The following is a 21,376-nucleotide window of genomic DNA, read 5'->3' as shown; positions in this document are numbered from 1 at the left end:
AAGTCCAGGCAAGTCCAGCGCATGAAGTGCAAGGCATGACTAGTAAAAAAAAAGGCCCGGCCAAATAATGCAAGGACAGGCAAGGCCACGCAAGTCCAGGCTATGCCTGGAAAGTCCTGGAACGGCCAGGCAAGGCAAGGTAAGTCTATGCAAGGCCATGCTAGTCCAGGCACGGCCAGGCAAGGCAAGTCCAGCCAGTCACGGCATGGCAAGGCAAGGACAGTCAAGGCAAGGAAATTCCAGGCAAGTCAAGGTTAGGCAAAGCAATGCAAGTCATGGCCAAGCAAAACAAGGCAAGGCCAGGAATGTCCAGGCAAAGCCAGGCAAAGTAAAACAGTGCAAAATAAGGAAAGGCCAGGCATAGCAAGGCCTGGCCCGGCCAGGCAAGGCAAAGCAAGGCAAGGGAAGGCCAGTCAAAGCAAGCCAGGTCCAGATAAGTCCTGTCCAGGCAAGGCAAGGCATAGCAAACCAAGGCAAGGCATAGCAAAGATAAGCAAAACAAGGCAAGTCCAAACAAGACAAGACAAGTCAAGGCATGCAGGGCCAGGCAAGGCCAAGTAAGTCAAGGCAAGTGCAGGCAAAGCAGAACAAGTTCAGGCCAGGTAGGGCAAGGCACGGAAAAGCAATGCAAGGCAAGTCCATGAAACACAATTGAATGTCAAACTAGGCAGGGCCAGGCAACTCCAAGTACGTCACGGCAAGTCCAGGCAATGAAGGGCAAGTACAGGCAAGGCATGCTATGTCCAGGCGAGGCAGGGAAAGGCAAGGCAAGGCATGGCAATCCAAGGCAAGCCCATGCAACGCTAGGCAATGCTAGCCAAGTACAGGCAAGGTCATGCAAGACAAAACAAGGTCATGCCAGGCAAGGCAAGGCTAGGCTCGGCCAAGAATGGCAACGCTAGGCAAGGCAAGGCAAACCCACTCAAGGCAAGGCACTCCATGGCAAATCTAGGCAAGGCCAGGCAATGCAAGGCAAGACCAGTCAAAGCCAGGCAAGGCAAGGCGACGCTAGGAAAGGTCAGGCAAATCCAGGCAAGGCAAGACATAGCAAAACAGCGCCAGGCCAGGCACGGAAACTCCAGGCATGGCCATGCCATGCAGGGGAAGGCCTTGCAAGTTAAGGCCAGGCCAGGCAGTTCAAGGCCAGCTAAGACAAGGCTTGGCTTTGATATTTTTTTCCTTGCCCTGCATGGCCCGGACTTTCCTGGACTATCCTTGCCTTGCCTTTACTACACTTGCCTGGCTCGTTCTTGCCTTGCATTGCCTGGTATTCTCTTTCCGTGCCTTGCCTTGCCTGGCCTTTCGTGGCCTTTCCTCGCAAGGGCTTGCCTTGTTTTGCCCCGGCTTTGCGTGGACTTGTCTGGACATGGCTTGCTTTGACAGGCCTTGAGTTGCCTAGCGTTGTTTTGCCTTTCTACGTCTGTCCAGTCCTTATTTTGCATTGTTTTGCCTTGCCTGACTTTGCCTGGACTTTCCTTGCACTGCCTTGTTTTGCTTGGCCTTGCCTTGCTTTGCCTTACCTGTCCCTGCCTGGCCTGGACTTGCGTGGACTTGCTTTGCTTCGCCTGGACGTGCCTGGCCTTGCCTAGCCTTGCCTGGACTTGCCGTGCATTGCCTGGCCTTGCCTGGACCAGCATGGCTTTGCCTGGACTTGCCTTTGCCTTGCCGAGACTGGCCTGGACTTGCATGGACCAGCATGGCCTTGCCTGCACTTGCCTTGCATTGCCTTGCCTTGCCTTGCTTTGCCTTTCTTTGCCATAACTGAACTGCACTTTTCTTGCCTAGTCTAAACTTGCCTGGCCTTGTCTGGACTTGTCTTGCCTTGCCGTGACTGTCCTGGACTTGCCTTGCCTTTCCTGGCCTTGCCTGGAGCTGCCGGGCCTTGCCTGGACTTGCCTTGTATTGCCATGCCTTGCGTGGCCTTGCCTTGCAATGCCGTGACTGGCCGTGACTGGCCTGGCCTTGCCTGGTCTTGCCTTGCAGTGCCTTGCCTTGCGTGGCCTTGACATGCCGTGCCGTGAAAGGCCTGGACTTGCCTGGCCTTGCCTGGCCTTTCCTGCAATTTCCAGAACTTTCCTGGACTTTCCTGGACTTGCCTTGCCGTGCCTGTCCTTGCCTGCCCTTGCGTTGCTTTGCCTTACCTGGCCTGGCCTTGATTTTGCCTTGCTTTGCCGTGTCCTGCCTGTCCCGACTTGGTCTGGAATTGCCTTGCCTTGACTGGTCTTGCCTTGCCATGCCCGGTCTTGCATGCAAAGGAAATCCCATTTTCGCTTAAATGGGGGATTTCAGAAAAGAAAACACGTGATTTTCACTTAAATGGCAGATTTCTGAAGAGAAAAAGCGTGATTTTCACTTAAATGGGGGATTTGCGAAGAGAAAACGCAGGATTGTCGCTTAAATGGGGGATTTTCAAAGATAAAATGCATGATTTTCGCTAAATGCGGATTTGCAAAGAGAAAACGCGTAATTGTTGCTTAAATGGGGGATATGCTAAAAGAAAACGCGTGATTTTATGACGAAAAGGGAGATTTCCGAAAGAAAACACGCTGATTTTCGCTTAAATGGGGGATTTCCGAAGAGAAAACGCGTGATATTCGCTTAAATGGGGGATTTCCAAAGAGAAAATTCATGATATTCACCTTAATGGGTATTCTCAAAGAATAAACGCATGATTTTTCACTTAAATGGGGTATTCTCGAAGAAAAAACGCGTGATATTCGCTTAAATGGGGATTTCCAAAGAGAAAATTCATGATTTTCGCCTAAATGGTGGATTTCCGAAGAGAAAATGTATCATTTTCGCCTAAGTGGGGGATTTCCGAAGAGAAAATGTGTGATATTCGCTTAAATGGCAGATTTCTGAAGAGAAAACGCGTGATTTTTCACTTAAATGGGGGATTCTCGAAAAGAAAACGCAGGATTGTCGCTTAAATGGGGGATTTTCAAAGATAAAATGCATGATTTTCGCTTAAATGCGGGATTTGCAAAGAGAAAACGCGTAATTGTTGCTTAAATGGGGGATTTCTGATGAGAAACCGTGTGATTTTTGCTTAAATGGGGGATTTCTGAAGAGAAAATGCATGATTTTCGCTTAAATGGGGTATTCTCAAAGAATAAACGTGTGATTTTCACTTAAATGGGGAATTCTCGAAGAAAAAACGCGTGATATTCGCTTAAATGGGTGATTACCGAGGAGAAAATTCATGATTTTAGCCTAAATGGGGGATTTCCGAAGAGAAAACGCATGATATTCACTTAAATGTGGGATTCTCGGAGATAAATCGCGTGATATTCGATTAAACGGGGGATTTGCGAAAAGAAAACGCGTGATTTTTGCTTAAATGGGGGATATGCTAAAAGAAAACGCGTGATTTTATGATGAAAAGGGAGATTTCCGAAAAGAAAACACGTGATTTTCGCTTAAATGGGGGATTTCCGAAGAGAAAACGCGTGATATTTGCTTAAATGTGGGATTCTCGGAGATAAAACAGTTGATATTCGATTAAACGGGGGATTTCCGAAAAGAAAACGCGTGATTTTCGCTTAAATGGTGGATTTGCAAAGAAAAAATGCATGATTTTCGCTTAAATGGGGGATTTCCAAAGAGAAAATTTATCATTTTCACCTAAGTGGGGGATTTCCGAAGAGAAAACGCATGATATTCGCTTAAATCGGTGATTTCTGAGGAGAAAATTCATGATTTTCCCTTAAATGGGGGATTTCCGAAGAGAAAACGCGTGATATTCGCTTAAATGGGGGATTTCCAAAGAGAAAATTCATGATATTCACCTTAATGGGGTATTCTCAAAGAATAAACGCATGATTTTCACTTAAATGGGGTATTCTCGAAGAAAAAACGCGTGATATTTGCTTAAATGGGGGATTTCCAAAGAGAAAATTCATGATTTTCGCCTAAATGGTGGATTTCCGAAGAGAAAATGTATCATTTTCGCCTAAGTGGGGGATTTCCGAAGAGAAAATGCGTGATATTCGCTTAAATGGCAGATTTCTGAAGAGAAAACGCGTGATTTTTCACTTAAATGGGGGATTCTCGAAAAGAAAACGCAGGATTGTCGCTTAAATGGGGGATTTTCAAAGATAAAATGCATGATTTTCGCTTAAATGCGGGATTTGCAAAGAGAAAACGCGTAATTGTTGCTTAAATGGGGGATTTCTGATGAGAAACCGTGTGATTTTTGCTTAAATGGGGGATTTCTGAAGAGAAAATGCATGATTTTCGCTTAAATGGGGTATTCTCAAAGAATAAACGTGTGATTTTCACTTAAATGGGGAATTCTCGAAGAAAAAACGCGTGATATTCGCTTAAATGGGTGATTACCGAGGAGAAAATTCATGATTTTAGCCTAAATGGGGGATTTCCGAAGAGAAAACGCATGATATTCACTTAAATGTGGGATTCTCGGAGATAAATCGCGTGATATTCGATTAAACGGGGGATTTGCGAAAAGAAAACGCGTGATTTTTGCTTAAATGGGGGATATGCTAAAAGAAAACGCGTGATTTTATGATGAAAAGGGAGATTTCCGAAAAGAAAACACGTGATTTTCGCTTAAATGGGGGATTTCCGAAGAGAAAACGCGTGATATTTGCTTAAATGTGGGATTCTCGGAGATAAAACAGTTGATATTCGATTAAACGGGGGATTTCCGAAAAGAAAACGCGTGATTTTCGCTTAAATGGTGGATTTGCAAAGAAAAAATGCATGATTTTCGCTTAAATGGGGGATTTCCAAAGAGAAAATTTATCATTTTCACCTAAGTGGGGGATTTCCGAAGAGAAAACGCATGATATTCGCTTAAATCGGTGATTTCTGAGGAGAAAATTCATGATTTTCCCTTAAATGGGGGATTTCCGAAGAGAAAACGCGTGATATTCGCTTAAATGGGGGATTTCCAAAGAGAAAATTCATGATATTCACCTTAATGGGGTATTCTCAAAGAATAAACGCATGATTTTCACTTAAATGGGGTATTCTCGAAGAAAAAACGCGTGATATTTGCTTAAATGGGGGATTTCCAAAGAGAAAATTCATGATTTTCGCCTAAATGGTGGATTTCCGAAGAGAAAATGTATCATTTTCGCCTAAGTGGGGGATTTCCGAAGAGAAAATGCGTGATATTCGCTTAAATGGCAGATTTCTGAAGAGAAAACGCGTGATTTTTCACTTAAATGGGGGATTCTCGAAAAGAAAACGCAGGATTGTCGCTTAAATGGGGGATTTTCAAAGATAAAATGCATGATTTTCGCTTAAATGCGGGATTTGCAAAGAGAAAACGCGTAATTGTTGCTTAAATGGGGGATTTCTGATGAGAAACCGTGTGATTTTTGCTTAAATGGGGGATTTCTGAAGAGAAAATGCATGATTTTCGCTTAAATGGGGTATTCTCAAAGAATAAACGTGTGATTTTCACTTAAATGGGGAATTCTCGAAGAAAAAACGCGTGATATTCGCTTAAATGGGTGATTACCGAGGAGAAAATTCATGATTTTAGCCTAAATGGGGGATTTCCGAAGAGAAAACGCATGATATTCACTTAAATGTGGGATTCTCGGAGATAAATCGCGTGATATTCGATTAAACGGGGGATTTGCGAAAAGAAAACGCGTGATTTTTGCTTAAATGGGGGATATGCTAAAAGAAAACGCGTGATTTTATGATGAAAAGGGAGATTTCCGAAAAGAAAACACGTGATTTTCGCTTAAATGGGGGATTTCCGAAGAGAAAACGCGTGATATTTGCTTAAATGTGGGATTCTCGGAGATAAAACAGTTGATATTCGATTAAACGGGGGATTTCCGAAAAGAAAACGCGTGATTTTCGCTTAAATGGTGGATTTGCAAAGAAAAAATGCATGATTTTCGCTTAAATGGGGGATTTCCAAAGAGAAAATTTATCATTTTCACCTAAGTGGGGGATTTCCGAAGAGAAAACGCATGATATTCGCTTAAATCGGTGATTTCTGAGGAGAAAATTCATGATTTTCCCTTAAATGGGGGATTTCCGAAGAGAAAACGCGTGATATTCGCTTAAATGGGGGATTTCCAAAGAGAAAATTCATGATATTCACCTTAATGGGGTATTCTCAAAGAATAAACGCATGATTTTCACTTAAATGGGGTATTCTCGAAGAAAAAACGCGTGATATTTGCTTAAATGGGGGATTTCCAAAGAGAAAATTCATGATTTTCGCCTAAATGGTGGATTTCCGAAGAGAAAATGTATCATTTTCGCCTAAGTGGGGGATTTCCGAAGAGAAAATGCGTGATATTCGCTTAAATGGCAGATTTCTGAAGAGAAAACGCGTGATTTTTCACTTAAATGGGGGATTCTCGAAAAGAAAACGCAGGATTGTCGCTTAAATGGGGGATTTTCAAAGATAAAATGCATGATTTTCGCTTAAATGCGGGATTTGCAAAGAGAAAACGCGTAATTGTTGCTTAAATGGGGGATTTCTGATGAGAAACCGTGTGATTTTTGCTTAAATGGGGGATTTCTGAAGAGAAAATGCATGATTTTCGCTTAAATGGGGTATTCTCAAAGAATAAACGTGTGATTTTCACTTAAATGGGGAATTCTCGAAGAAAAAACGCGTGATATTCGCTTAAATGGGTGATTACCGAGGAGAAAATTCATGATTTTAGCCTAAATGGGGGATTTCCGAAGAGAAAACGCATGATATTCACTTAAATGTGGGATTCTCGGAGATAAATCGCGTGATATTCGATTAAACGGGGGATTTGCGAAAAGAAAACGCGTGATTTTTGCTTAAATGGGGGATATGCTAAAAGAAAACGCGTGATTTTATGATGAAAAGGGAGATTTCCGAAAAGAAAACACGTGATTTTCGCTTAAATGGGGGATTTCCGAAGAGAAAACGCGTGATATTTGCTTAAATGTGGGATTCTCGGAGATAAAACAGTTGATATTCGATTAAACGGGGGATTTCCGAAAAGAAAACGCGTGATTTTCGCTTAAATGGTGGATTTGCAAAGAAAAAATGCATGATTTTCGCTTAAATGGGGGATTTCCAAAGAGAAAATTTATCATTTTCACCTAAGTGGGGGATTTCCGAAGAGAAAACGCATGATATTCGCTTAAATCGGTGATTTCTGAGGAGAAAATTCATGATTTTCCCTTAAATGGGGGATTTCCGAAGAGAAAACGCGTGATATTCGCTTAAATGGGGGATTTCCAAAGAGAAAATTCATGATATTCACCTTAATGGGGTATTCTCAAAGAATAAACGCATGATTTTCACTTAAATGGGGTATTCTCGAAGAAAAAACGCGTGATATTTGCTTAAATGGGGGATTTCCAAAGAGAAAATTCATGATTTTCGCCTAAATGGTGGATTTCCGAAGAGAAAATGTATCATTTTCGCCTAAGTGGGGGATTTCCGAAGAGAAAATGCGTGATATTCGCTTAAATGGCAGATTTCTGAAGAGAAAACGCGTGATTTTTCACTTAAATGGGGGATTCTCGAAAAGAAAACGCAGGATTGTCGCTTAAATGGGGGATTTTCAAAGATAAAATGCATGATTTTCGCTTAAATGCGGGATTTGCAAAGAGAAAACGCGTAATTGTTGCTTAAATGGGGGATTTCTGATGAGAAACCGTGTGATTTTTGCTTAAATGGGGGATTTCTGAAGAGAAAATGCATGATTTTCGCTTAAATGGGGTATTCTCAAAGAATAAACGTGTGATTTTCACTTAAATGGGGAATTCTCGAAGAAAAAACGCGTGATATTCGCTTAAATGGGTGATTACCGAGGAGAAAATTCATGATTTTAGCCTAAATGGGGGATTTCCGAAGAGAAAACGCATGATATTCACTTAAATGTGGGATTCTCGGAGATAAATCGCGTGATATTCGATTAAACGGGGGATTTGCGAAAAGAAAACGCGTGATTTTTGCTTAAATGGGGGATATGCTAAAAGAAAACGCGTGATTTTATGATGAAAAGGGAGATTTCCGAAAAGAAAACACGTGATTTTCGCTTAAATGGGGGATTTCCGAAGAGAAAACGCGTGATATTTGCTTAAATGTGGGATTCTCGGAGATAAAACAGTTGATATTCGATTAAACGGGGGATTTCCGAAAAGAAAACGCGTGATTTTCGCTTAAATGGTGGATTTGCAAAGAAAAAATGCATGATTTTCGCTTAAATGGGGGATTTCCAAAGAGAAAATTTATCATTTTCACCTAAGTGGGGGATTTCCGAAGAGAAAACGCATGATATTCGCTTAAATCGGTGATTTCTGAGGAGAAAATTCATGATTTTCCCTTAAATGGGGGATTTCCGAAGAGAAAACGCGTGATATTCGCTTAAATGGGGGATTTCCAAAGAGAAAATTCATGATATTCACCTTAATGGGGTATTCTCAAAGAATAAACGCATGATTTTCACTTAAATGGGGTATTCTCGAAGAAAAAACGCGTGATATTTGCTTAAATGGGGGATTTCCAAAGAGAAAATTCATGATTTTCGCCTAAATGGTGGATTTCCGAAGAGAAAATGTATCATTTTCGCCTAAGTGGGGGATTTCCGAAGAGAAAATGCGTGATATTCGCTTAAATGGCAGATTTCTGAAGAGAAAACGCGTGATTTTTCACTTAAATGGGGGATTCTCGAAAAGAAAACGCAGGATTGTCGCTTAAATGGGGGATTTTCAAAGATAAAATGCATGATTTTCGCTTAAATGCGGGATTTGCAAAGAGAAAACGCGTAATTGTTGCTTAAATGGGGGATTTCTGATGAGAAACCGTGTGATTTTTGCTTAAATGGGGGATTTCTGAAGAGAAAATGCATGATTTTCGCTTAAATGGGGTATTCTCAAAGAATAAACGTGTGATTTTCACTTAAATGGGGAATTCTCGAAGAAAAAACGCGTGATATTCGCTTAAATGGGTGATTACCGAGGAGAAAATTCATGATTTTAGCCTAAATGGGGGATTTCCGAAGAGAAAACGCATGATATTCACTTAAATGTGGGATTCTCGGAGATAAATCGCGTGATATTCGATTAAACGGGGGATTTGCGAAAAGAAAACGCGTGATTTTTGCTTAAATGGGGGATATGCTAAAAGAAAACGCGTGATTTTATGATGAAAAGGGAGATTTCCGAAAAGAAAACACGTGATTTTCGCTTAAATGGGGGATTTCCGAAGAGAAAACGCGTGATATTTGCTTAAATGTGGGATTCTCGGAGATAAAACAGTTGATATTCGATTAAACGGGGGATTTCCGAAAAGAAAACGCGTGATTTTCGCTTAAATGGTGGATTTGCAAAGAAAAAATGCATGATTTTCGCTTAAATGGGGGATTTCCAAAGAGAAAATTTATCATTTTCACCTAAGTGGGGGATTTCCGAAGAGAAAACGCATGATATTCGCTTAAATCGGTGATTTCTGAGGAGAAAATTCATGATTTTCCCTTAAATGGGGGATTTCCGAAGAGAAAACGCGTGATATTCGCTTAAATGGGGGATTTCCAAAGAGAAAATTCATGATATTCACCTTAATGGGGTATTCTCAAAGAATAAACGCATGATTTTCACTTAAATGGGGTATTCTCGAAGAAAAAACGCGTGATATTTGCTTAAATGGGGGATTTCCAAAGAGAAAATTCATGATTTTCGCCTAAATGGTGGATTTCCGAAGAGAAAATGTATCATTTTCGCCTAAGTGGGGGATTTCCGAAGAGAAAATGCGTGATATTCGCTTAAATGGCAGATTTCTGAAGAGAAAACGCGTGATTTTTCACTTAAATGGGGGATTCTCGAAAAGAAAACGCAGGATTGTCGCTTAAATGGGGGATTTTCAAAGATAAAATGCATGATTTTCGCTTAAATGCGGGATTTGCAAAGAGAAAACGCGTAATTGTTGCTTAAATGGGGGATTTCTGATGAGAAACCGTGTGATTTTTGCTTAAATGGGGGATTTCTGAAGAGAAAATGCATGATTTTCGCTTAAATGGGGTATTCTCAAAGAATAAACGTGTGATTTTCACTTAAATGGGGAATTCTCGAAGAAAAAACGCGTGATATTCGCTTAAATGGGTGATTACCGAGGAGAAAATTCATGATTTTAGCCTAAATGGGGGATTTCCGAAGAGAAAACGCATGATATTCACTTAAATGTGGGATTCTCGGAGATAAATCGCGTGATATTCGATTAAACGGGGGATTTGCGAAAAGAAAACGCGTGATTTTTGCTTAAATGGGGGATATGCTAAAAGAAAACGCGTGATTTTATGACTGAAAAGGGAGATTTCCGAAAAGAAAACACGTGATTTTCGCTTAAATGGGGGATTTCCGAAGAGAAAACGCGTGATATTTGCTTAAATGTGGGATTCTCGGAGATAAAACAGTTGATATTCGATTAAACGGGGGATTTCCGAAAAGAAAACGCGTGATTTTCGCTTAAATGGTGGATTTGCAAAGAAAAAATGCATGATTTTCGCTTAAATGGGGGATTTCCAAAGAGAAAATTTATCATTTTCACCTAAGTGGGGGATTTCCGAAGAGAAAACGCATGATATTCGCTTAAATCGGTGATTTCTGAGGAGAAAATTCATGATTTTCCCTTAAATGGGGGATTTCCGAAGAGAAAACGCGTGATATTCGCTTAAATGGGGGATTTCCAAAGAGAAAATTCATGATATTCACCTTAATGGGGTATTCTCAAAGAATAAACGCATGATTTTCACTTAAATGGGGTATTCTCGAAGAAAAAACGCGTGATATTTGCTTAAATGGGGGATTTCCAAAGAGAAAATTCATGATTTTCGCCTAAATGGTGGATTTCCGAAGAGAAAATGTATCATTTTCGCCTAAGTGGGGGATTTCCGAAGAGAAAATGCGTGATATTCGCTTAAATGGCAGATTTCTGAAGAGAAAACGCGTGATTTTTCACTTAAATGGGGGATTCTCGAAAAGAAAACGCAGGATTGTCGCTTAAATGGGGGATTTTCAAAGATAAAATGCATGATTTTCGCTTAAATGCGGGATTTGCAAAGAGAAAACGCGTAATTGTTGCTTAAATGGGGGATTTCTGATGAGAAACCGTGTGATTTTTGCTTAAATGGGGGATTTCTGAAGAGAAAATGCATGATTTTCGCTTAAATGGGGTATTCTCAAAGAATAAACGTGTGATTTTCACTTAAATGGGGAATTCTCGAAGAAAAAACGCGTGATATTCGCTTAAATGGGTGATTACCGAGGAGAAAATTCATGATTTTAGCCTAAATGGGGGATTTCCGAAGAGAAAACGCATGATATTCACTTAAATGTGGGATTCTCGGAGATAAATCGCGTGATATTCGATTAAACGGGGGATTTGCGAAAAGAAAACGCGTGATTTTTGCTTAAATGGGGGATATGCTAAAAGAAAACGCGTGATTTTATGATGAAAAGGGAGATTTCCGAAAGAAAACACGTGATTTTCGCTTAAATGGGGGATTTCCGAAGAGAAAACGCGTGATATTTGCTTAAATGTGGGATTCTCGGAGATAAAACAGTTGATATTCGATTAAACGGGGGATTTCCGAAAAGAAAACGCGTGATTTTCGCTTAAATGGTGGATTTGCAAAGAAAAAATGCATGATTTTCGCTTAAATGGGGGATTTCCAAAGAGAAAATTTATCATTTTCACCTAAGTGGGGGATTTCCGAAGAGAAAACGCATGATATTCGCTTAAATCGGTGATTTCTGAGGAGAAAATTCATGATTTTCCCTTAAATGGGGGATTTCCGAAGAGAAAACGCGTGATATTCGCTTAAATGGGGGATTTCCAAAGAGAAAATTCATGATATTCACCTTAATGGGGTATTCTCAAAGAATAAACGCATGATTTTCACTTAAATGGGGTATTCTCGAAGAAAAAACGCGTGATATTTGCTTAAATGGGGGATTTCCAAAGAGAAAATTCATGATTTTCGCCTAAATGGTGGATTTCCGAAGAGAAAATGTATCATTTTCGCCTAAGTGGGGGATTTCCGAAGAGAAAATGCGTGATATTCGCTTAAATGGCAGATTTCTGAAGAGAAAACGCGTGATTTTTCACTTAAATGGGGGATTCTCGAAAAGAAAACGCAGGATTGTCGCTTAAATGGGGGATTTTCAAAGATAAAATGCATGATTTTCGCTTAAATGCGGGATTTGCAAAGAGAAAACGCGTAATTGTTGCTTAAATGGGGGATTTCTGATGAGAAACCGTGTGATTTTTGCTTAAATGGGGGATTTCTGAAGAGAAAATGCATGATTTTCGCTTAAATGGGGTATTCTCAAAGAATAAACGTGTGATTTTCACTTAAATGGGGAATTCTCGAAGAAAAAACGCGTGATATTCGCTTAAATGGGTGATTACCGAGGAGAAAATTCATGATTTTAGCCTAAATGGGGGATTTCCGAAGAGAAAACGCATGATATTCACTTAAATGTGGGATTCTCGGAGATAAATCGCGTGATATTCGATTAAACGGGGGATTTGCGAAAAGAAAACGCGTGATTTTTGCTTAAATGGGGGATATGCTAAAGAAAACGCGTGATTTTATGATGAAAAGGGAGATTTCCGAAAAGAAAACACGTGATTTTCGCTTAAATGGGGGATTTCCGAAGAGAAAACGCGTGATATTTGCTTAAATGTGGGATTCTCGGAGATAAAACAGTTGATATTCGATTAAACGGGGGATTTCCGAAAAGAAAACGCGTGATTTTCGCTTAAATGGTGGATTTGCAAAGAAAAAATGCATGATTTTCGCTTAAATGGGGGATTTCCAAAGAGAAAATTTATCATTTTCACCTAAGTGGGGGATTTCCGAAGAGAAAACGCATGATATTCGCTTAAATCGGTGATTTCTGAGGAGAAAATTCATGATTTTCCCTTAAATGGGGGATTTCCGAAGAGAAAACGCGTGATATTCGCTTAAATGGGGGATTTCCAAAGAGAAAATTCATGATATTCACCTTAATGGGGTATTCTCAAAGAATAAACGCATGATTTTCACTTAAATGGGGTATTCTCGAAGAAAAAACGCGTGATATTTGCTTAAATGGGGGATTTCCAAAGAGAAAATTCATGATTTTCGCCTAAATGGTGGATTTCCGAAGAGAAAATGTATCATTTTCGCCTAAGTGGGGGATTTCCGAAGAGAAAATGCGTGATATTCGCTTAAATGGCAGATTTCTGAAGAGAAAACGCGTGATTTTTCACTTAAATGGGGGATTCTCGAAAAGAAAACGCAGGATTGTCGCTTAAATGGGGGATTTTCAAAGATAAAATGCATGATTTTCGCTTAAATGCGGGATTTGCAAAGAGAAAACGCGTAATTGTTGCTTAAATGGGGGATTTCTGATGAGAAACCGTGTGATTTTTGCTTAAATGGGGGATTTCTGAAGAGAAAATGCATGATTTTCGCTTAAATGGGGTATTCTCAAAGAATAAACGTGTGATTTTCACTTAAATGGGGAATTCTCGAAGAAAAAACGCGTGATATTCGCTTAAATGGGTGATTACCGAGGAGAAAATTCATGATTTTAGCCTAAATGGGGGATTTCCGAAGAGAAAACGCATGATATTCACTTAAATGTGGGATTCTCGGAGATAAATCGCGTGATATTCGATTAAACGGGGGATTTGCGAAAAGAAAACGCGTGATTTTTGCTTAAATGGGGGATATGCTAAAAGAAAACGCGTGATTTTATGATGAAAAGGGAGATTTCCGAAAAGAAAACACGTGATTTTCGCTTAAATGGGGGATTTCCGAAGAGAAAACGCGTGATATTTGCTTAAATGTGGGATTCTCGGAGATAAAACAGTTGATATTCGATTAAACGGGGGATTTCCGAAAAGAAAACGCGTGATTTTCGCTTAAATGGTGGATTTGCAAAGAAAAAATGCATGATTTTCGCTTAAATGGGGGATTTCCAAAGAGAAAATTTATCATTTTCACCTAAGTGGGGGATTTCCGAAGAGAAAACGCATGATATTCGCTTAAATCGGTGATTTCTGAGGAGAAAATTCATGATTTTCCCTTAAATGGGGGATTTCCGAAGAGAAAACGCGTGATATTCGCTTAAATGGGGGATTTCCAAAGAGAAAATTCATGATATTCACCTTAATGGGGTATTCTCAAAGAATAAACGCATGATTTTCACTTAAATGGGGTATTCTCGAAGAAAAAACGCGTGATATTTGCTTAAATGGGGGATTTCCAAAGAGAAAATTCATGATTTTCGCCTAAATGGTGGATTTCCGAAGAGAAAATGTATCATTTTCGCCTAAGTGGGGGATTTCCGAAGAGAAAATGCGTGATATTCGCTTAAATGGCAGATTTCTGAAGAGAAAACGCGTGATTTTTCACTTAAATGGGGGATTCTCGAAAAGAAAACGCAGGATTGTCGCTTAAATGGGGGATTTTCAAAGATAAAATGCATGATTTTCGCTTAAATGCGGGATTTGCAAAGAGAAAACGCGTAATTGTTGCTTAAATGGGGGATTTCTGATGAGAAACCGTGTGATTTTTGCTTAAATGGGGGATTTCTGAAGAGAAAATGCATGATTTTCGCTTAAATGGGGTATTCTCAAAGAATAAACGTGTGATTTTCACTTAAATGGGGAATTCTCGAAGAAAAAACGCGTGATATTCGCTTAAATGGGTGATTACCGAGGAGAAAATTCATGATTTTAGCCTAAATGGGGGATTTCCGAAGAGAAAACGCATGATATTCACTTAAATGTGGGATTCTCGGAGATAAATCGCGTGATATTCGATTAAACGGGGGATTTGCGAAAAGAAAACGCGTGATTTTTGCTTAAATGGGGGATATGCTAAAAGAAAACGCGTGATTTTATGATGAAAAGGGAGATTTCCGAAAAGAAAACACGTGATTTTCGCTTAAATGGGGGATTTCCGAAGAGAAAACGCGTGATATTTGCTTAAATGTGGGATTCTCGGAGATAAAACAGTTGATATTCGATTAAACGGGGGATTTCCGAAAAGAAAACGCGTGATTTTCGCTTAAATGGTGGATTTGCAAAGAAAAAATGCATGATTTTCGCTTAAATGGGGGATTTCCAAAGAGAAAATTTATCATTTTCACCTAAGTGGGGGATTTCCGAAGAGAAAACGCATGATATTCGCTTAAATCGGTGATTTCTGAGGAGAAAATTCATGATTTTCCCTTAAATGGGGGATTTCCGAAGAGAAAACGCGTGATATTCGCTTAAATGGGGGATTTCCAAAGAGAAAATTCATGATATTCACCTTAATGGGGTATTCTCAAAGAATAAACGCATGATTTTCACTTAAATGGGGTATTCTCGAAGAAAAAACGCGTGATATTTGCTTAAATGGGGGATTTCCAAAGAGAAAATTCATGATTTTCGCCTAAATGGTGGATTTCCGAAGAGAAAATGTATCATTTTCGCCTAAGTGGGGGATTTCCGAAGAGAAAATGCGTGATATTCGCTTAAATGGCAGATTTCTGAAGAGAAAACGCGTGATTTTTCACTTAAATGGGGGATTCTCGAAAAGAAAACGCAGGATTGTCGCTTAAATGGGGGATTTTCAAAGATAAAATGCATGATTTTCGCTTAAATGCGGGATTTGCAAAGAGAAAACGCGTAATTGTTGCTTAAATGGGGGATTTCTGATGAGAAACCGTGTGATTTTTGCTTAAATGGGGGATTTCTGAAGAGAAAATGCATGATTTTCGCTTAAATGGGGTATTCTCAAAGAATAAACGTGTGATTTTCACTTAAATGGGGAATTCTCGAAGAAAAAACGCGTGATATTCGCTTAAATGGGTGATTACCGAGGAGAAAATTCATGATTTTAGCCTAAATGGGGGATTTCCGAAGAGAAAACGCATGATATTCACTTAAATGTGGGATTCTCGGAGATAAATCGCGTGATATTCGATTAAACGGGGGATTTGCGAAAAGAAAACGCGTGATTTTTGCTTAAATGGGGGATATGCTAAAAGAAAACGCGTGATTTTATGATGAAAAGGGAGATTTCCGAAAGAAAACACGTGATTTTCGCTTAAATGGGGGATTTCCGAAGAGAAAACGCGTGATATTTGCTTAAATGTGGGATTCTCGGAGATAAAACAGTTGATATTCGATTAAACGGGGGATTTCCGAAAAGAAAACGCGTGATTTTCGCTTAAATGGTGGATTTGCAAAGAAAAAATGCATGATTTTCGCTTAAATGGGGGATTTCCAAAGAGAAAATTTATCATTTTCACCTAAGTGGGGGATTTCCGAAGAGAAAACGCATGATATTCGCTTAAATCGGTGATTTCTGAGGAGAAAATTCATGATTTTCCCTTAAATGGGGGATTTCCGAAGAGAAAACGCGTGATATTCGCTTAAATGGGGGATTTCCAAAGAGAAAATTCATGATATTCACCTTAATGGGGTATTCTCAAAGAATAAACGCATGATTTTCACTTAAATGGGGTATTCTCGAAGAAAAAACGCGTGATATTTGCTTAAATGGGGGATTTCCAAAGAGAAAATTCATGATTTTCGCCTAAATGGTGGATTTCCGAAGAGAAAATGTATCATTTTCGCCTAAGTGGGGGATTTCCGAAGAGAAAATGCGTGATATTCGCTTAAATGGCAGATTTCTGAAGAGAAAACGCGTGATTTTTCACTTAAATGGGGGATTCTCGAAAAGAAAACGCAGGATTGTCGCTTAAATGGGGGATTTTCAAAGATAAAATGCATGATTTTCGCTTAAATGCGGGATTTGCAAAGAGAAAACGCGTAATTGTTGCTTAAATGGGGGATTTCTGATGAGAAACCGTGTGATTTTTGCTTAAATGGGGGATTTCTGAAGAGAAAATGCATGATTTTCGCTTAAATGGGGTATTCTCAAAGAATAAACGTGTGATTTTCACTTAAATGGGGAATTCTCGAAGAAAAAACGCGTGATATTCGCTTAAATGGGTGATTACCGAGGAGAAAATTCATGATTTTAGCCTAAATGGGGGATTTCCGAAGAGAAAACGCATGATATTCACTTAAATGTGGGATTCTCGGAGATAAATCGCGTGATATTCGATTAAACGGGGGATTTGCGAAAAGAAAACGCGTGATTTTTGCTTAAATGGGGGATATGCTAAAAGAAAACGCGTGATTTTATGATGAAAAGGGAGATTTCCGAAAAGAAAACACGTGATTTTCGCTTAAATGGGGGATTTCCGAAGAGAAAACGCGTGATATTTGCTTAAATGTGGGATTCTCGGAGATAAAACAGTTGATATTCGATTAAACGGGGGATTTCCGAAAAGAAAACGCGTGATTTTCGCTTAAATGGTGGATTTGCAAAGAAAAAATGCATGATTTTCGCTTAAATGGGGGATTTCCAAAGAGAAAATTTATCATTTTCACCTAAGTGGGGGATTTCCGAAGAGAAAACGCATGATATTCGCTTAAATCGGTGATTTCTGAGGAGAAAATTCATGATTTTCCCTTAAATGGGGGATTTCCGAAGAGAAAACGCGTGATATTCGCTTAAATGGGGGATTTCCAAAGAGAAAATTCATGATATTCACCTTAATGGGGTATTCTCAAAGAATAAACGCATGATTTTCACTTAAATGGGGTATTCTCGAAGAAAAAACGCGTGATATTTGCTTAAATGGGGGATTTCCAAAGAGAAAATTCATGATTTTCGCCTAAATGGTGGATTTCCGAAGAGAAAATGTATCATTTTCGCCTAAGTGGGGGATTTCCGAAGAGAAAATGCGTGATATTCGCTTAAATGGCAGATTTCTGAAGAGAAAACGCGTGATTTTTCACTTAAATGGGGGATTCTCGAAAAGAAAACGCAGGATTGTCGCTTAAATGGGGGATTTTCAAAGATAAAATGCATGATTTTCGCTTAAATGCGGGATTTGCAAAGAGAAAACGCGTAATTGTTGCTTAAATGGGGGATTTCTGATGAGAAACCGTGTGATTTTTGCTTAAATGGGGGATTTCTGAAGAGAAAATGCATGATTTTCGCTTAAATGGGGTATTCTCAAAGAATAAACGTGTGATTTTCACTTAAATGGGGAATTCTCGAAGAAAAAACGCGTGATATTCGCTTAAATGGGTGATTACCGAGGAGAAAATTCATGATTTTAGCCTAAATGGGGGATTTCCGAAGAGAAAACGCATGATATTCACTTAAATGTGGGATTCTCGGAGATAAATCGCGTGATATTCGATTAAACGGGGGATTTGCGAAAAGAAAACGCGTGATTTTTGCTTAAATGGGGGATATGCTAAAAGAAAACGCGTGATTTTATGATGAAAAGGGAGATTTCCGAAAGAAAACACGTGATTTTCGCTTAAATGGGGGATTTCCGAAGAGAAAACGCGTGATATTTGCTTAAATGTGGGATTCTCGGAGATAAAACAGTTGATATTCGATTAAACGGGGGATTTCCGAAAAGAAAACGCGTGATTTTCGCTTAAATGGTGGATTTGCAAAGAAAAAATGCATGATTTTCGCTTAAATGGGGGATTTCCAAAGAGAAAATTTATCATTTTCACCTAAGTGGGGGATTTCCGAAGAGAAAACGCATGATATTCGCTTAAATCGGTGATTTCTGAGGAGAAAATTCATGATTTTCCCTTAAATGGGGGATTTCCGAAGAGAAAACGCGTGATATTCGCTTAAATGGGGGATTTCCAAAGAGAAAATTCATGATATTCACCTTAATGGGGTATTCTCAAAGAATAAACGCATGATTTTCACTTAAATGGGGTATTCTCGAAGAAAAAACGCGTGATATTTGCTTAAATGGGGGATTTCCAAAGAGAAAATTCATGATTTTCGCCTAAATGGTGGATTTCCGAAGAGAAAATGTATCATTTTCGCCTAAGTGGGGGATTTCCGAAGAGAAAATGCGTGATATTCGCTTAAATGGCAGATTTCTGAAGAGAAAACGCGTGATTTTTCACTTAAATGGGGGATTCTCGAAAAGAAAACGCAGGATTGTCGCTTAAATGGGGGATTTTCAAAGATAAAATGCATGATTTTCGCTTAAATGCGGGATTTGCAAAGAGAAAACGCGTAATTGTTGCTTAAATGGGGGATTTCTGATGAGAAACCGTGTGATTTTTGCTTAAATGGGGGATTTCTGAAGAGAAAATGCATGATTTTCGCTTAAATGGGGTATTCTCAAAGAATAAACGTGTGATTTTCACTTAAATGGGGAATTCTCGAAGAAAAAACGCGTGATATTCGCTTAAATGGGTGATTACCGAGGAGAAAATTCATGATTTTAGCCTAAATGGGGGATTTCCGAAGAGAAAACGCATGATATTCACTTAAATGTGGGATTCTCGGAGATAAATCGCGTGATATTCGATTAAACGGGGGATTTGCGAAAAGAAAACGCGTGATTTTTGCTTAAATGGGGGATATGCTAAAAGAAAACGCGTGATTTTATGATGAAAAGGGAGATTTCCGAAAAGAAAACACGTGATTTTCGCTTAAATGGGGGATTTCCGAAGAGAAAACGCGTGATATTTGCTTAAATGTGGGATTCTCGGAGATAAAACAGTTGATATTCGATTAAACGGGGGATTTCCGAAAAGAAAACGCGTGATTTTCGCTTAAATGGTGGATTTGCAAAGAAAAAATGCATGATTTTCGCTTAAATGGGGGATTTCCAAAGAGAAAATTTATCATTTTCACCTAAGTGGGGGATTTCCGAAGAGAAAACGCATGATATTCGCTTAAATCGGTGATTTCTGAGGAGAAAATTCATGATTTTCCCTTAAATGGGGGATTTCCGAAGAGAAAACGCGTGATATTCGCTTAAATGGGGGATTTCCAAAGAGAAAATTCATGATATTCACCTTAATGGGGTATTCTCAAAGAATAAACGCATGATTTTCACTTAAATGGGGTATTCTCGAAGAAAAAACGCGTGATATTTGCTTAAATGGGGGATTTCCAAAGAGAAAATTCATGATTTTCGCCTAAATGGTGGATTTCCGAAGAGAAAATGTATCATTTTCGCCTAAGTGGGGGATTTCCGAAGAGAAAATGCGTGATATTCGCTTAAATGGCAGATTTCTGAAGAGAAAACGCGTGATTTTTCACTTAAATGGGGGATTCTCGAAAAGAAAACGCAGGATTGTCGCTTAAATGGGGGATTTTCAAAGATAAAATGCATGATTTTCGCTTAAATGCGGGATTTGCAAAGAGAAAACGCGTAATTGTTGCTTAAATGGGGGATTTCTGATGAGAAACCGTGTGATTTTTGCTTAAATGGGGGATTTCTGAAGAGAAAATGCATGATTTTCGCTTAAATGGGGTATTCTCAAAGAATAAACGTGTGATTTTCACTTAAATGGGGAATTCTCGAAGAAAAAACGCGTGATATTCGCTTAAATGGGTGATTACCGAGGAGAAAATTCATGATTTTAGCCTAAATGGGGGATTTCCGAAGAGAAAACGCATGATATTCACTTAAATGTGGGATTCTCGGAGATAAATCGCGTGATATTCGATTAAACGGGGGATTTGCGAAAAGAAAACGCGTGATTTTTGCTTAAATGGGGGATATGCTAAAAGAAAACGCGTGATTTTATGATGAAAAGGGAGATTTCCGAAAAGAAAACACGTGATTTTCGCTTAAATGGGGGATTTCCGAAGAGAAAACGCGTGATATTTGCTTAAATGTGGGATTCTCGGAGATAAAACAGTTGATATTCGATTAAACGGGGGATTTCCGAAAAGAAAACGCGTGATTTTCGCTTAAATGGTGGATTTGCAAAGAAAAAATGCATGATTTTCGCTTAAATGGGGGATTTCCAAAGAGAAAATTTATCATTTTCACCTAAGTGGGGGATTTCCGAAGAGGAAAACGCATGATATTCGCTTAAATCGGTGATTTCTGAGGAGAAAATTCATGATTTTCCCTTAAATGGGGGATTTCCGAAGAGAAAACGCGTGATATTCGCTTAAATGGGGGATTTCCAAAGAGAAAATTCATGATATTCACCTTAATGGGGTATTCTCAAAGAATAAACGCATGATTTTCACTTAAATGGGGTATTCTCGAAGAAAAAACGCGTGATATTTGCTTAAATGGGGGATTTCCAAAGAGAAAATTCATGATTTTCGCCTAAATGGTGGATTTCCGAAGAGAAAATGTATCATTTTCGCCTAAGTGGGGGATTTCCGAAGAGAAAATGCGTGATATTCGCTTAAATGGCAGATTTCTGAAGAGAAAACGCGTGATTTTTCACTTAAATGGGGGATTCTCGAAAAGAAAACGCAGGATTGTCGCTTAAATGGGGGATTTTCAAAGATAAAATGCATGATTTTCGCTTAAATGCGGG

The sequence above is a fragment of the Gallus gallus genome, unplaced genomic scaffold, assembly GCF_016699485.2.
Source record: "Gallus gallus isolate bGalGal1 unplaced genomic scaffold, bGalGal1.mat.broiler.GRCg7b scaffold_49, whole genome shotgun sequence".
In the NCBI taxonomy this organism is placed as follows: domain Eukaryota; kingdom Metazoa; phylum Chordata; class Aves; order Galliformes; family Phasianidae; genus Gallus; species Gallus gallus.
The sequence above is the reverse complement of the archived record's forward strand: the minus strand, read 5'-3'. Positions refer to the sequence as shown.